Raw genomic sequence first — 15,004 nt, 5'->3', positions numbered from 1 at the left:
TTGATTGCGATCGGGTTGACCCCGACGTCCCCGGCCTCGTCTCCTCGAGTTGGCTCTGTTGCCTTGACCTAAAAAACGCGAGGCACCAGAGCGGGCACTGGTCGCACTAGAGTCGCTCATAGATGAACTATGTGTTAGGGGTGTTCGATTGAGCGGCATTAGTGGGATCCGAAGCTGACATCCATTTATAAACCCCTGTCCGTTGGCATAATCGTTCGCATCCCTGTGAAATTTCTTCACTTTGCCCAATTTGATTTTATTACGATATTGATCCAGGGATGCCTGTATTTCGGGTAAACCCCACCTCAGGGCTCAATCAGCCGATTGTCCCCGGGGTGGCTAATGTGGCTCCCGATGATGAAGGACCCGCTGTCATTAACATCTCCGGTACTGTTCTTACCCCTGCACAAATTCAGTTGCTGGACAAGGGTTTATCCTTTGTCCCTACCACTGCTCTTGACCCCTTTACTGTTCACAGAGATATTGCCCAGTTTGTCAGGAATCTTCAAATTAAACTGTTTTTTTCTGACAGAGCTAACACTAGCGATGAATCGCTGTTTCGTGCTAAGTTTCGCTGGGTTCCTCCTGGGTCAATGGATCCTCATATTAGAATATTTCAGGACTTGATATTGAGGGATGTGGATCAGCTTGTCACCTCCCGGAGTCATCATAGGTATAACAACCTGACTCGGGCTCAGTATGAGGCTCTTGATTCTTTAAGATCTGACCCCGATCTCAATATTAAACCTGCTGATAAGGGAGATTCCATTGTAGTGCAATCAACCGCTCAGTACCGGTCTCAAATCCAGGCTCATATTTCCAATACCTCTTGGTACACGCGCTTGGATATTGATTCCTCTCCTGCCCTTCAAGCGGATATTGCTAAAGTTGTTCAATATGCCCTGGATGATAATATGATTACTAAATCCGAGGCTAAATATTTGACCCAGACTCCCAGCCATACTCCCTATTTTTACATAGTTCCTAAGATACATAAATCTTTGGACAACCCTCCAGGCAGACCCATCGTATCCCTTCGTGGGACGGTCCTGGAGCCGTTGTCTGAAATGGTGGATCATTTCCTCAAACCCCAGGTGGCCAAAGCCAAATCTTTTTTCCTTGATACAACACACTTCCTGAAGCGCATCAGAGCATTAGAAGTGCAGCCGTCGGACCTGTTGATAGTTATGGATTTGGAAGCGGTGTACAGCAATATTCCTCAACCGGAAGCCCTAAAGATTGTGGAACAGAACTTGACTTCCTTACCTAGTGACAGTCGTAGTCCCCCCACTTTTTTTACAGACTTTGTCCACCTTTGTCTTTCAAAACAATTTTTTTTGAAGTGCAGGGGGAGTTTTAACTCCAGACGCAAGGCGTCACCATGGGCACTGCGATGGCCCCGAGTGTCGCAAATTTATATGTCACCAATTATGAGGAACGCTCCCTTTATCCTTCTGCATGGATGTCTGCCATACTGGTGTGGCTTCGCTACATAGACGATGTGTTTTTAATCTTGACTGACACTCTGGCACGATTTCAGGAATTTTTTGCTTGGCTTAACACGCTGGATAGGAACTTGAAGTTTACGGCGATGACTAATACTATCTCTGTCACCTATTTGGATACTGTGGTGACCAAAAGTTCTGGGAGATTGACCACGTCGGTGTTCAGAAAGCCCACGGACCGGAACACTTACTTGCATTTTTCTAGCTGTCATCCTCCGAGACTTAAACAATCAATTTCTAAGAATACGTCAATTTCTAAGAATACGTCGCATATGCTCTACCTTGGCAGAATTTAAAGTCCAAGCAAAACTGTTGACCCAACGTTTCCAAGCCCGGGGTTACCCGGATTGGACTGTAAGACGGGCTTACCTCCGTGCTTGTTATGCCAACCCTGATCTGCTGCTCTGTCCTGTGCAATGTTCTGATCCTGATCGTCAAGTATGTGTGGTCTCGTATTCTTCTCAAGCTCAGCAAGTGGCCAAAATCATTAGGCAACATTGGCAAGTGCTTAGGTTCCATACCATCTTTCAGAAACCTCCCCTCATTGCTTTTTCTCGCCCAAAGAACTTGAAAAATCTTCTGTCTTCCCATTTCATTAGAAGTGGGATTTGTGAGGGTCAGCATCAGGCTTGTGAACATTGAAACATGTGTAATAACACATTTACTGTTTCCCGCTGGCAGCACCCACAGACTCACGTTGAATACCAACTCAAGAGCCGAACTACCTGTGACTCTCAGTGGGTCATATATGTGATCAGGTGCCCCTGCGGGTTGTTATACGTGGGGCATACGTGTAGAAAAATCTGAACCAGGTTGACTGAACACAAGAACAGATTGCATTTGGCTATCAGATCTGCACCTCTTATCCCCCACTGTTTGGAGCGGGGCCATGATTTTCATCAATTGACGTGGTTTGTGTTTGAACAGATTTCAGAAACTTTTAAGGGTGACAAGATGGCTCACATCCAACTTAGAGAACAATTTTGGATTTTTCAACTTCATACTGTTTCCCCTCAGGGGCTGAACGATTGTATCGAGTGGAACACTATTGTTTAATCTGGGGCTCCTCCCCTATTTTTCCTCATTGGTTCTTATTGTTCTGACGTTGCTTTTCCTCAGCTTTTTAGCGTGCTTGCGCGTCTCTTCGTGTTCTCCCTTCCCTCTCCCAGCCGGCTCCGACTCATCTCAGCGTTCCTGATGAAGGGATATTATTCTCCCTAAACCGGGCTTGGTTGAACCTGATATTGCGTCTGTCATCTGCATTTTCCAGGCTTATTCAAGCTAAGTCGGCTGTGGCCTTTTTCTTTCTTGGGGAGTAGGCTGGGGAGGATTCTTAGAGTGTTTTTTGCTACTTTTTCACTCTCAGTGTCACTTTACTTTTACTTTATTGTGGCTTAGCACTGATTTGCATTTTGATTTTGCAATCCATGATGGTGTGCAGGCAGAGGTGAATCACCTTTGTCTCTTGCGTGTAAGCGCTGGAGTTCTTCTCCCTTCGCTGACCCTCCACACTGAGAATGCCCCTTTCTCTAAATTTATTTACTTATATTATATTTACTTAGTACTCCAGGGGTGACTGTTAGCATTTCACACTCTCTGAATCCTCAGACTTTTTTTGCCTCTGTTGTGTATCTTTTTAAGTATCTCTTGGTAACTTTTTTGAGGAGTTATTTTGTGCAGGATTTATTAATATTTTGTCACCTTTAATTTTAAGATTTGCATGTGTATTATATATCTACACAGTATATTTTCAATGTTATTATTTTACTAATATAGGTTTTGTTCTCACAACCCCGGGTAAGGCGAAACGTGGCCTTGTCAGGCCCATGTGTTTAATCCTTCAAGTGTTGTAACATTATCAATAGAACTATTTTTGAACTGCTTCTAGTTTTGGTCTGCTCTTCTTTGAACTTCATGGAACATGGGGTTCAAAGCAGCAGGAGAACCTGAGTGGCAAAGAAGAGGATAGTACCTGGCATGTTGTCAAAGAGGGACTGGGTTTGTAAATTATTTGTGAATAAGAAAGGCTGGGGATATGGGAAAGAGGGGCTAGGTGAAGTTTGTGTGAAAGGAGTGGAGCTGGAGGTGGAGGAGAAGAAAAGGACGGTGGGGTGTGCAGCGGTGTATGCTGGTTATTGTACTAGCCGCTTCAACACTTGTGGTCATACTGACTACTGAAGCCAGACATCTTATTTATGATTCTATGCAATATCACTTGGCAATCTACTATAAGGATTGAAGAAGACCAAAGACCAGGTTAGGGTACTGTGGGTCTCAATAAAATTGAGCACTAATAACATTTTTTACTTCATGTTTATTGAAATTTCTTTTTTCTTTTTTTTTTTAAATATAAAACAGTTTGCAATCTGATAACATTTTGTGACATTCTCTGTCACTACTAACCATGCAGGCTTTTCTCCAGCATTCATACTAAGTACAGAATTAAATAGAATTCTGTATCTGAAAATAGAAGGTACTAATGATCTGGATTATTGAAGGTACTAATGATCTGGTGAGAACGGGCTACTGGGCTTGATGGACTTTTGGTCTGACCCAGTAAGGCTATTCTTGTGTTCTTATGTCTCTACTACAGTAACTCGGATCGCAGCGGAGGATGGCAACAGTAAAGGAAAGATTATTTTAAAGACAGGCAGGTTTAAAGACAAAAGGCATGACTGTACAAGGAAAATTATAGATGAACTGGTAAGCAGAAACTGAAAGCAGAATCCGTGTACCTTGTAAGCAGAACAGCCCTGGTTGAACACCCAGCAGCAGCTCCAGGTAGGATGGGGAGAAGATCCTGTTTGACACCTGAGGAAATGTCACCAATTTGTATTTTCTCTGTTAATTTTCCCCTCCTCAGTAGCCCAGCGGAAGACTGTGCGGGAGACTGAGCCAGAGGGACAAGGAAGGAACAGGCTGTTCCTTGTTTATTAACCCTTCCCTTCCACTCTCTGTGAGGGGCTGATGCAGAAAGCTACCTTGTGCAGAAGTGTGTAGTACAAGAGGTATGTATGCTCTCTTTTCCAGGCACATAATGCAGAAAGGGGTTTAGCAAATAATTTAATTTGTATACTAGACTGTTACATAGCATAGTAAAATTAATAGTAAGTAGGCTATTAGCTAGCACTGAGAAGAATAGAGAAAATGTTAAAGGGAACCTAATGCAAGAAATTTACTGACAGGTCTGAAGCATGATAGAAGGAAATAGAAAACTTAGCATCAGGGCAGAAAAACTAATAACTTCAGCTCACTCACTCCAGACCTCTGTCCCCTCCCCCCAAGAGAACCTTTCAATTTTTCCCGATCCACCCTCAAAGTATAGAGCAAATAGCTCTGGGATCTAGCTGGACCCCTAACCCCACAAACAAATATTCATATGTCTAGTGGCATCCTGAGGCTATGGAATCAAATTTATTTAAAGCATTTGTATTCCGTTTTTAGCCAAAGTGGCTCACAATTAACGTACACAATCTTTGAGTACACGAAAAATCTTAAAATTCACGTCACAGACAAGTGCAAAAGGAGGCAGAGGTCTAAATGTAAACATTATAATAAATGATTAGACATTCAATATAAAATAAGGCACAGCTAACAGAAACATGCTTATGCAAAAAGATAAGTTTGCAACAGTTTTCTGCTACTCTTTCATATCATAGGGCAGTCAGAGACACCTGCCTGGAAGCTGCTATAGCTCAATAAGTAAAAGCCCTGTGCTCCTCTTCCAAAGGTCACAAGTTCAAATTCCAACCAGCTCCCCAGCACATATTTTAATTGTGGCATTCTACCTTGCAGGTGCACCTTGATGATCTCACAATGTCACCATTGTGCAGCTGCAAACCTCCATTTGCAATGAAATAGAAGCCATGCTAAGGTCTGTATCTGGGGTTTTTTTTCCTGTTCTTAAGCTTTTGCAAATGAAGTTATGCATGCAATCTATATATTTGTGTCGTGTGTTTTCTTTGCTTTCAAGAATGAGCTGATTGGAGCACTGTTTAGTCAGAAAAAAAGGGTAGCTTTTTAGCAAGAAAACTAAAGCTATGTTTTTCATGTGCTGTGCTGTGCTTCAGTTAATGGATCTTTTCCTCTAATTAGCAAATAGCATTGCTGTTCGTCCACAAAAATAGGTTTTGCATGCAATATATCTGTTTTGATGTGCCCTGTTTATGTGGTGCCTTATTAAATGTATTTTGAGCTTAATAAAGCAAAAATAAAAACCAAGAGAGCTACAGTATATAGCAGATCGCATTAAGGACATCCAAATTCCGGAAGAACGTCCAAAGAGTGCCTAAGTTCCATCCATAGAACTCAGGTCTATCTGAAGCCTAAACTGTGCTCAAAAGTAGACTTCCTTACAATTTTTATAAGACCCATTTTTACAATTGCTATGCAACTTGCTAGATCACTCTGTAGCACACTGGTTAAAACGATACCCTTCTATCCTAAACTAAACTAAACCTTAAGTTTGTATACCACATCATCTCCATAAAGATAGAGTTCGGCACGGTTTACAGGTAATTCAATAAATCAGGGAAGAACATAATAAGAAATTAGAAGTTATGAAGAGGATAGCTAGCTTTACATTTTCAATAAATAGCTTTACGTTTTGGAGAAAAGCCAGGTTTTCCTTTCCTAATATTGTTGGTTCGAATCCCAGTCACTTTGTCTGATGGAAGAGAAATAAATTAAAGGATTAAACTGATCCAACTCCTAGCATTAAAATTATAATGAAAAACAGCATAAAATCACCATTCTAATAACATAATAATAAAATATAACATTAAGGACATTGTTTGGACGTCTAAATCTCACCTAAAACCTGATTCTCTAAAGGACGCCTAAACAGTGCTTAACTCTGCTGAGTGTGATTCTGCAAAGGGCGCCTAACTTTAAACGCATTTTGTAGAATCAGGACCTTAGTGCGTGCAAAAGTGCTTAACGTACTTTGATGAATTTCCCACTAAATTAAGATGAAATTTCAACATAAGCTGCTACGCTTGGTAGAAAATAGGCCACAAATTTAGGAACCTTATTTATGAACATAAATTTAAAAGCTCAAGTATTGTTGTTTTGTTTATGTCTGTTTTGCATCCCATATCTAAAGGCAGTTACTTTACTGAGCAAGAATGTAGCATGCTACTGATTACAATTATTTTCTATACGAGGGGGTGCTGAAAAATACTCAACCCAACCAAGAAGAGAGTGACGCGGATAAGGTTCTGAAACAATGTCAAAACATAGACTTTTCTGCAAATTGGCACGTAAAGAAATAAGATAACCCTCTTTTCTGCTACAGTGGCAAAAATAATGCTCAGAATTTAGGAAGTTGGTTAGTTGGGCTGAGAATTTTTCAACATTCCTTTGTAATACACTCACACTTAAAGATTTGCTTTATTGATCTCTAACCCCCCCAAAAAAATAAATCATAAGATTGTAACTGTCATGGAAAATATAAGGGGCTCAAAAACCAACATCTTTTAGATGCTGTGATGGCTGAATCATCAAACAACTTTTCCAAACCACTGTTACAATATCTTCACAGCTACTGTATGTGCAAATTGCATATTCTTCCAGCAGAGCAAAGTGGGAACTTACTTGAGAAATTATATCCGTTTTGGATCAGCAGTTCGTTATGTGCTATTGTGAAACTCTGAAACAAGAAGAAACCATTCTACCACTTCCCAGTAAGCTCACGAAGAACATGAATTCTCTATTACTACTGATAAGTTTTTCAAAGCCTCTGAAACATGGGGGAGATAGGGAGGTAATTCTATAATCAATAGAATAGCCATAAACAATCAATCCAATAGGCTACAACTTATTGTTGACTTTGATTCTTATATGTAGTTCTTAAGATTTAAGAAGAGTATTACTTATAAGTCTGCATGTGAAATACCTATAATGCAGGAGCTCCACCAAGGTCTGAAGTGAAGCACCGGTACTCGTCCTCCTCTCCATCCCCCCCCCCCCCCCACCACCACCACCACGTGCGCAGGCCCCTTCCCTTCCCCCTTACCTTTTTGATGTTCCTGCAGCAAACTGCAAACCGCAACCTACTGCAGCAAACCGCAACCTACTGCTTGCACCAGCATCGGCTCTTCCTCTGACTTCACTTCCTGGGCCTGCACCAAGGAAGTGACATCAGAAGAAGAGCCGATGCTGGCGCGAGCAGAAGGTTAGGATTGCTGCTCGCGCCAGGAACATTAAAGAGGTATGGAAGAAGGGAAGTGGCATGCGCACATAGCAGGAGGGGGTGTGGGAAGTAGCGGGTAGGGGCGGGGGTGGAGTAAAGGGCAGGGGAGGGTTGCCACCACCCCTGGGCGCCTCTCACCCTTGCTATGCCCATGTTTGAAATGCGTGTGTAGATATTGAGTTCTTATTATTTGTCATAAACACTTAACATATTTGTAGTTAGAGAATGACACGTCGAAATGGGGAGAGAAAAAATAGTGGTTGCTGTGGGAACGGGGAAAAGGCCATTCACCGCCCTGTGGAGCGGTGAATGGTCTTGTCTCCGCAGTGAAGCAATCATGGATTGTGCGGTCCAGCAACCCCACCCAAACAACAAAAGTAGAAAAAACATTTCTATTTATTTATTTATTTTTTTGCTTTAGGATAAAATAGTATATTAGTTGTGTTAATAAAAATTTATAAACAAAGCCCTGCCAGCTGAACATTTCTTTCTCTAGTTCAGCAGCCAGAACTTTGATTTATAAGGAAGGAATAAGCTAAATATTACAGTACTGAGGCTTGTATGGATGCTGCGGGGACGGGGCAGTGAAGGGAACGGTGGAGACAGGGATGGGGCGGTGAAGGGGACACAGGGACGGGACGGTGAAGGGGATGGTGGTCCGGGGACGGGACAGTGACGGGGACAGAATTTTTCCCCATGTCATTCTCTATTTGCAGTATTATTTTATTTTAATTATATTTTGCTTGATGTTCAAACAATGAGAGGCAGGCCAGCTAGCTCCTGCAGTCAGCGCTAACTGCAAATATTCAGTGGCCAACAGTTTATGGGTTTTTTGGCCAACATAAATTTAATCGGCTGTCAATATTTAGCGCTTGCTGGTTAAGTTTAAGGTGGCCAAAGATGGACTGCTATTTGAGCAGCCTGATTTGGCTGCTTAACTTGGCGAGTGTAAACTGAAAATTGCTGGTTATCCCATGATAAAGCCAGTTAGTTTTAAGAGGGAAATTCTATAAACAGCACCTAAACATTTTTTTCGGTGCTGGTAGGTGCCCTACCGGGGCCTAAGTTAATTGCCAAATGTCATTTGAAATGGCAATAAACACTAAATTTAAAGTGCCTACAGGTGCCTAAGAAAGGCGCCAGAATTGTGCCTGCAGAGGCCAGGTTTTTTTCTGACTCCCATGCCAAAAGAATAACACTGCTTGTGAGCAACCTTGCAAGCAATGAAATTGCACTGCCCAAGAACATCTGCAGCAGTGGTGTGCGATCAGGGCCTTCAGTGAATATGCAGCCCTGCAGCAATACCCAGCCCTGTAGCTTTGCTTTCTTTGTGTTTTGTTTTGTTTATTTTTTGCTTGATGCAGTTTGATTGCTCAACCAATCAGCAAAAAGTAAACAAGAAAAGCAGGACTAATTGAGGGATTCACTCTGCCTCCTGAAGGCCCTCATGGTACTACTATGAATTTGATTGGTTGAAGAGGCAGCCTCCCCTGCTGCCTGCTCAACCAATCAAATTTCATCAAGCAAAAGCAGCCAGCTCTCAGGGGATTCAGGGGGAAGCACCAAATCCTCTACTCTGACTGATCCCATTCTAGCCCCGCTGCTGACTGGGGCAGGACTGGATGCTCCCTCTCTTCGCAGGCTGGGAAAACGAAAGCAGCCAGCAAGAGCTTGTTTAGCTTTGTGTTCTTTCTGGAAGGCTCACATTTATTCTATTTGTTCTTGGAGCCACTTTTCTCCTGTGTTTACAGGACAGGCAGCTGTTACACCTGAAGGCAGCCTTGTGGCTTTTGTTGCTTCCCTAATTGTACAAGGTAAGCATTAATATTCTAATGTTACAAGTCATTGTATAAAGATCTGTAACTTGTACAAAAAATGCATTCAAAACTAGGCAATACTTTTACATACATATTTAATCATTTTCCTGGGACAGGAAACACTGCAGTTGTTTTGCTGGTATTTACTGCACAAGTTAATTGCATCAATTCTGGAGTGCATTCTCATATATTGGATGTAGACGTTTATAGATAAACTATAAATATGGAAGAATAAAAAAAATGAAAATCGAGAAAAACAGACTTTACTTATTTGGCTCTTTACTAGAAATCTCATGGAGCTTATATCATCATAGGTCTGTAAAAAAACAACAACAACTCCACAACATTAATAAATGCTCACATTCATAAATTGCTGCTTTCATTCAGTCAATTTAAAAAAAATAATTTATGTTACAATATATATCTTTTCAATACATGTCTTCAGACTGTAAATCCTCTATAATTATTCACAGCGATATAACTTTTCATTATTTATGAAAAAGAAATGTGATGTAGCACTGAGTAGAGAGATTTCAACATGCAGCAACCAGAGATATACAATTCAAACAACTTATTTCAGACACATCGGTGCTCTTTGTGAATGAGAGAGGACATGATTGAAACATTCAAGATAATGAAGAGAATAGACTTAGTAGAGAAAGAGAGGTTGTTCACCCTCTCTAAAGTTAAAAGGGGATAGATTCCGTACAAACCTAAGGAAGGTCTTCACCCAGAGAGTGGTAGAAATCTGGAACACTCTTCCAGAGGCTGTTATAGGGGAAAGCCAGTGGTGTATCAAAGAGGGGGGAAATCTGCCCCGGGTGCAGCCTTAGGGGGGGTGCACAGCCGGCCTGGTCCCTATCGCACTCTCTCCCTCCTTACTGCCGCCCTCCTTCGTGGCGCTTTCACACACACCGTTACCTTCGTGGCGCTTTCACACCCCCAGGCCCAGTCCGGTCCAACAAACCTTCCTGTCTTCTTACGGCAGCCGCAGTGTTGTAGTTGCATATGGCTGCCGTAAAGGTCGTCTCTGACGCAACCAGAAGTTGCATCAGAGAAGGGGAGAGAAGGACGTTTAAAGCATATGGGGAAGACAGAGGGGGAGAAGGACGCAGAAGGGAAATGGGGAAGACAGAGGGGGAGGAGGCTGAAAGCACATGGGGAAGACAGAGAGGGAGAAGGACGCTGAAAGCACATGGGGAAGACAGAGGGGGAGAATACTGGGGCAGGACTGGATGCTCCCTCTCTTCGCAGACTGGGAAAAAGAAAGCAGCCAGCAAGCGCTTGTTTAGCTTTGTGTTCTTTCTGGGTTTCTCCTGTGTAGCGCAATGTCATTGTGCTACACAGGAGAAACCCAGCAGGGAGAGAGAAGGGAACCAGACCTTCTCTGCCAGGATACAAAAATGCACCAGAGCCTTATACTCCAGAAGGGCAGGAATTTTGGAATGCCCAGAACCCGGCCCTGAAGCAGCGGTTTTAAGATATTCCCGTAAAACGCTTGCCACGTTGGCTTTTCTGAGGTGGCAGTTCCTGAGACTATACATTGTATGAAGCTAAATGCTAAAATCTAAAAGATAAGTCACTTTTTTCAGTTATACAAGAGTTGTGCATACAAGAAGCGAGTTTTTATGAAACTATTTAATGAAAACAGTATGTGATAAAATAGAGTGTGTTTAAAAAAAGAAAGAAAAAAGATAAAAAATTCTTAGAAGCTAAGTTTAGAAGTTAAGTGTTTTATGGTAGAACAATATTTTAAAAATACCGAATATTTATATAATGTAAACGGGTTTTTGGTGGCCGATGACTGGAGCAAGGAGCGTGGCAACTACACCGATTCATCCAGTCTATGACTATGCGTAGGCTCCAATTCTGAGGCCTTTTCCCGTACAATAAATGATAAAAAATAATAAGGTACACAGTGGATGCACTTCTCGCAATAAGTGGGATTTTTCCTATTATAGTATCGTATTATTTTCACCACTTGGGTTAGTTTATTTAGGATAAAAATTTGTAAACAAAGCCCTGCCAGCTGAACATCTCTTTCTCCAGTTCAGCAGCCAGAACTTTGATTTATAAGGAAGGAATAAGCTAAATATTGCAGTACTGAGGCTTGTATGGATGCTGCGGGGACGGTGACGGGGCGGTGAAGGGAATGGCAGGGACAGAGCGGTGAAGGGAACGGTGCAGTGATGGGGACAGAGTTTTTCCCCGTGTCATTCTCTAGTGCTCACGTCAAAAGCTTCCATCTGACTCAGCTTCCTGTTTCCGCTTTTGACTGAGTACTGCGTTGCCGATCTTGAAGTTCTGTTGATGCCGGGTATAGAAGGAGGCCCGTTGCTGATCTTAAGTGTCATCGCGGGGGTGGGGGGGGTGGAGGGCATTGCCGATCTTGTTGCCAAAATCGTAGAGATGATGAAGGGAGAAAGATGGGCCTGTGGTGGATGGAGAGATTGAGAGAAGAGGACAAATGATGGAAGTGGAGAGAAGGGGGAGGGAGAAGGGGCAGATGATTGAAGTGGAGAGAAGGGGGAGGGAGAAGGGGCAGATGATTGAAGTGAGGAGAGAGAAGAGGGCAGATGATGAAAGTGGGGAGAAGGGAGAGCAAATGCTGAATGGAAGTGGAGAAAGAGAACATATACTGGATGGAAGGAGGGATAAAGAAAAAGGACATATGCTGGATGGGGGAAGAAGATAGAGTTAGTGAGATAGTGGAGGGGTTAAGGAAAGGGGTGGCATGCTGTGGGTAGACATAGTGAAAGGAGGGAAACTGAGGACTGCACAGTAAGAAAGAATTTAATTTAGACGGAGGCAGAAAATAAAGAAGGAAGATCAGAGAAGGGAAGAGAGAGAGATGCCAGAGAACGGGGAAACACTTGAAAACTTGGCTCTTTTCAAAAATCTAATTACCTCCCGTTCTCTAGCATCCGGTCCCTCTCTATCTTCTTAGTCCCTCTCCTTTATCCCTTCATTGTAGTTCCTTTCCTCTTAACTTCTGTAAACCGTGCCGAGCTCTGCGCTTGCGGAGATGGCGCGGTATACAAACCTAAGATTTAGTTTAGTTTAGTTTAGATCTGAGCGGAGGAAATGAGAAGAGAGAGATGCTAAAAACCACAGGGGGGAGGGAAAAAGAGATAAAAGGAGAAAGATGCCAGACAATGAGGAAACAGAGGGAAGATGATGGATGCCAGACCAAAGGGGGGGGGGGTCTAGAGGAGAGATGGCAGGGGGAGACAGACATTTTCTGGAAGGGGCAGACAGTGGATGGAAAGGGCAGATGCTGGACTGAAGAGACAGGGCAGACGCTGGAAGGAAAAGAGTGAAAAGAAGATAAAAGCAGAAACCAGAGACAACAAAAGGTAGAAAAAAATCATTTTATTTCTATTTTGTCATTAGAATATATCAGATTTGAAATATATATCCTGCTAGAGACATAACTGGGGACTGCAAAGCCCAGGTAGGGCTGCTTTAGCTTCTAGCTGGCTTAGGGCTCTCTTGGACCAGGGGGCAGTTGCCCTAGTTGCACTCCCCTAACACTAGTCCTGTCATGTGTGACTGCAGTATTCTGTTAGCATGATATTTCTGTGTAGCATTCTATAATAATTTGGCTTGTTCAGTTTTCTTGATAGTAGAGGGGATATATGTGAAGGGGAGGGGAGACAGGGGTTTTGTTGGTCCTTGCTCTGTATATTTATATTTATAAAATGACAATTGTACAGAATATTGTTTCTTTTTATACTTTAATAAAATATGTTCAATATAAAATCATAACTGAGACTTGTGCGGATGGGATCAGATGGTTTGTGGGGCTGAGCTTGCGGAGACGGGGCGGAAATGTGTTTTTTAAATTTCAGTCTTAGTAGTTTGCCGGTCCACAAAATAATTCTTTTATTTCTGCCAGTCCACTGGTGTAAAAAGGTTGAAAAACACTGCTCTAGAGCAGAGTCGGCAGCTGCGCTGAGGTGCAGGAAGGTCCCCTGATGACTCGTCTGCCGGCTTTGCTCTGGAGGAAGTTATGTCGGAGGGGGTGGACCCAGCAGACGCAGTAATCGTGGGTCCTTGCCACGACGTAACTTACTTCTTCCAGAGCAAAGCCTGGAGTCATCGCGGGACCTTCCAGCATGTGGCTGCCGATTCTGCTCCAAAGCTAATACGTCGGAGTGGGGTGGACCGGCAGCTACAGTCATCACGAGAAAGGAGCAGGAATGCTGGAATGAAAAAGTGGTGCAGGGAGAGAAAGGGGGCAGGGTGGTATGGAAGGGTAGTGCTGATGGAACTGATGTACAGGGAAAGGGGAGAGACACATAAGGGGGAAGGATAATGGATGTAATTGGATCGGAGGGAAAGAAAAGGGGCAGATGCTGAATGAAGAGGGGTGGATGGAGAGAGAAAGGGCAGACATTGGATGGTAGTGTGGCGGGTAGAGGGGGAGCCTATGCTGGATGGAAGTGCAGATGGGAGAGATAAGGGAGCAAATGCAGGAAAGAAATGGGAGGAGAGAAAGAGGGGAGCAGACGATGGAAGTGGACAGAGAGAGGAGCAGGTACTAGATGGAAGGGGTGGAGAAAGAGGGCACATGATGGAAGGAGGGGATAAATAAAAGGAGGACACATGATGGGGGGAAAAGGATTGAGTTAGGGAAATACTGGAGGGGGTGAGGGAAAGAGGTAACGAGCTGTAGGTAGACAGTAAAAAAGGAAATTTATGAGAGGGTAGTAAGAACGTAATCTAGATGGATGCAGAAAATAAATTGAAAAGGAAAATGAGAGAAGAAAGGGATTGCAGAGGAGAGGTGTGGGAGAGGGAAGGAGAGGAGAGAGATGCCAGACCAATGGGTGGTGAAAGGAGAGAAGGGGGAGGCATACAGTTTCTGGAAGGGGCATAGATGGAGAGAAGATGCCATATAGGGGCAGAGAGATGGCAGACAGTGGATGAAAAGAAGAGAGTAACAAGAAGATGAGGAAAGCAGAAACCAGAGAAAACAAAGTTAGAACAAAAATTTTCTATTTATTTATTGCTTTAGGAGACATGCGTCACTGTTTCTGTGGTGTTGCATTATATGCAGAGTCCAGCTTCTTGTTGGTTCAATTTAACCTTTGTCTATGTATTTCTATTTTATCCCCCATTTTACAAAACTGTGGAGCATTTTTTAGCGCCAGCCATGGTGGTAGCAGCTCTGATGCTCAGAATTCTATGAGCGTCAGAGCTGTTACCACTGTGGCTAAAATCCACACTACAGTTTTTTAAAAGGGGGAGGGGTTAGTTTGTGATGACATATTCCATACTAGGCGAAGGTGTTTTCTGTGTGTTTGAAAGACATGGTTTTCTGTTAGGATTGACGGTGTAGGATTGATCTGTACTAGTCTGGCTTGTTTAGTTTTACACTGGGTGTATTGCTGTTGTACTGCTCACTGCAGTATGTAAGATGCTGCCTTTTCCTAGGTACTCATGTGTGACATATGGCTTGTTACTTAAAATCATGTTTTTCATAC

General features: G+C 43.0%; 1 protein-coding gene across 3 annotated transcripts in view; it reads right to left on the bottom strand.

Annotated features, from left to right (window-relative positions):
- LOC117362832 (interleukin-18 receptor 1-like) overlaps positions 1-7,646 on the bottom strand; it is a 122,119-nt gene extending 114,473 nt beyond the window's left edge. The window contains exon 1 of one of the 3 annotated variants that reach the window (XM_033949860.1): positions 7,522-7,646. The gene's annotated coding sequence lies outside the window, so the exon portion shown is untranslated. Of the gene's footprint in view, positions 1-4,240; positions 4,360-7,521 lie in introns of those variants that run through there. The other 2 variants (XM_033949861.1, XM_033949859.1) reach the window with 2 other exon arrangements.
- Positions 7,647-15,004: the final 7,358 nt, after the last annotated feature.

This window comes from Geotrypetes seraphini, chromosome 6 (assembly GCF_902459505.1).
Source record: "Geotrypetes seraphini chromosome 6, aGeoSer1.1, whole genome shotgun sequence".
In the NCBI taxonomy this organism is placed as follows: domain Eukaryota; kingdom Metazoa; phylum Chordata; class Amphibia; order Gymnophiona; family Dermophiidae; genus Geotrypetes; species Geotrypetes seraphini.
The sequence above is the reverse complement of the archived record's forward strand: the minus strand, read 5'-3'. Positions and strand labels throughout refer to the sequence as shown.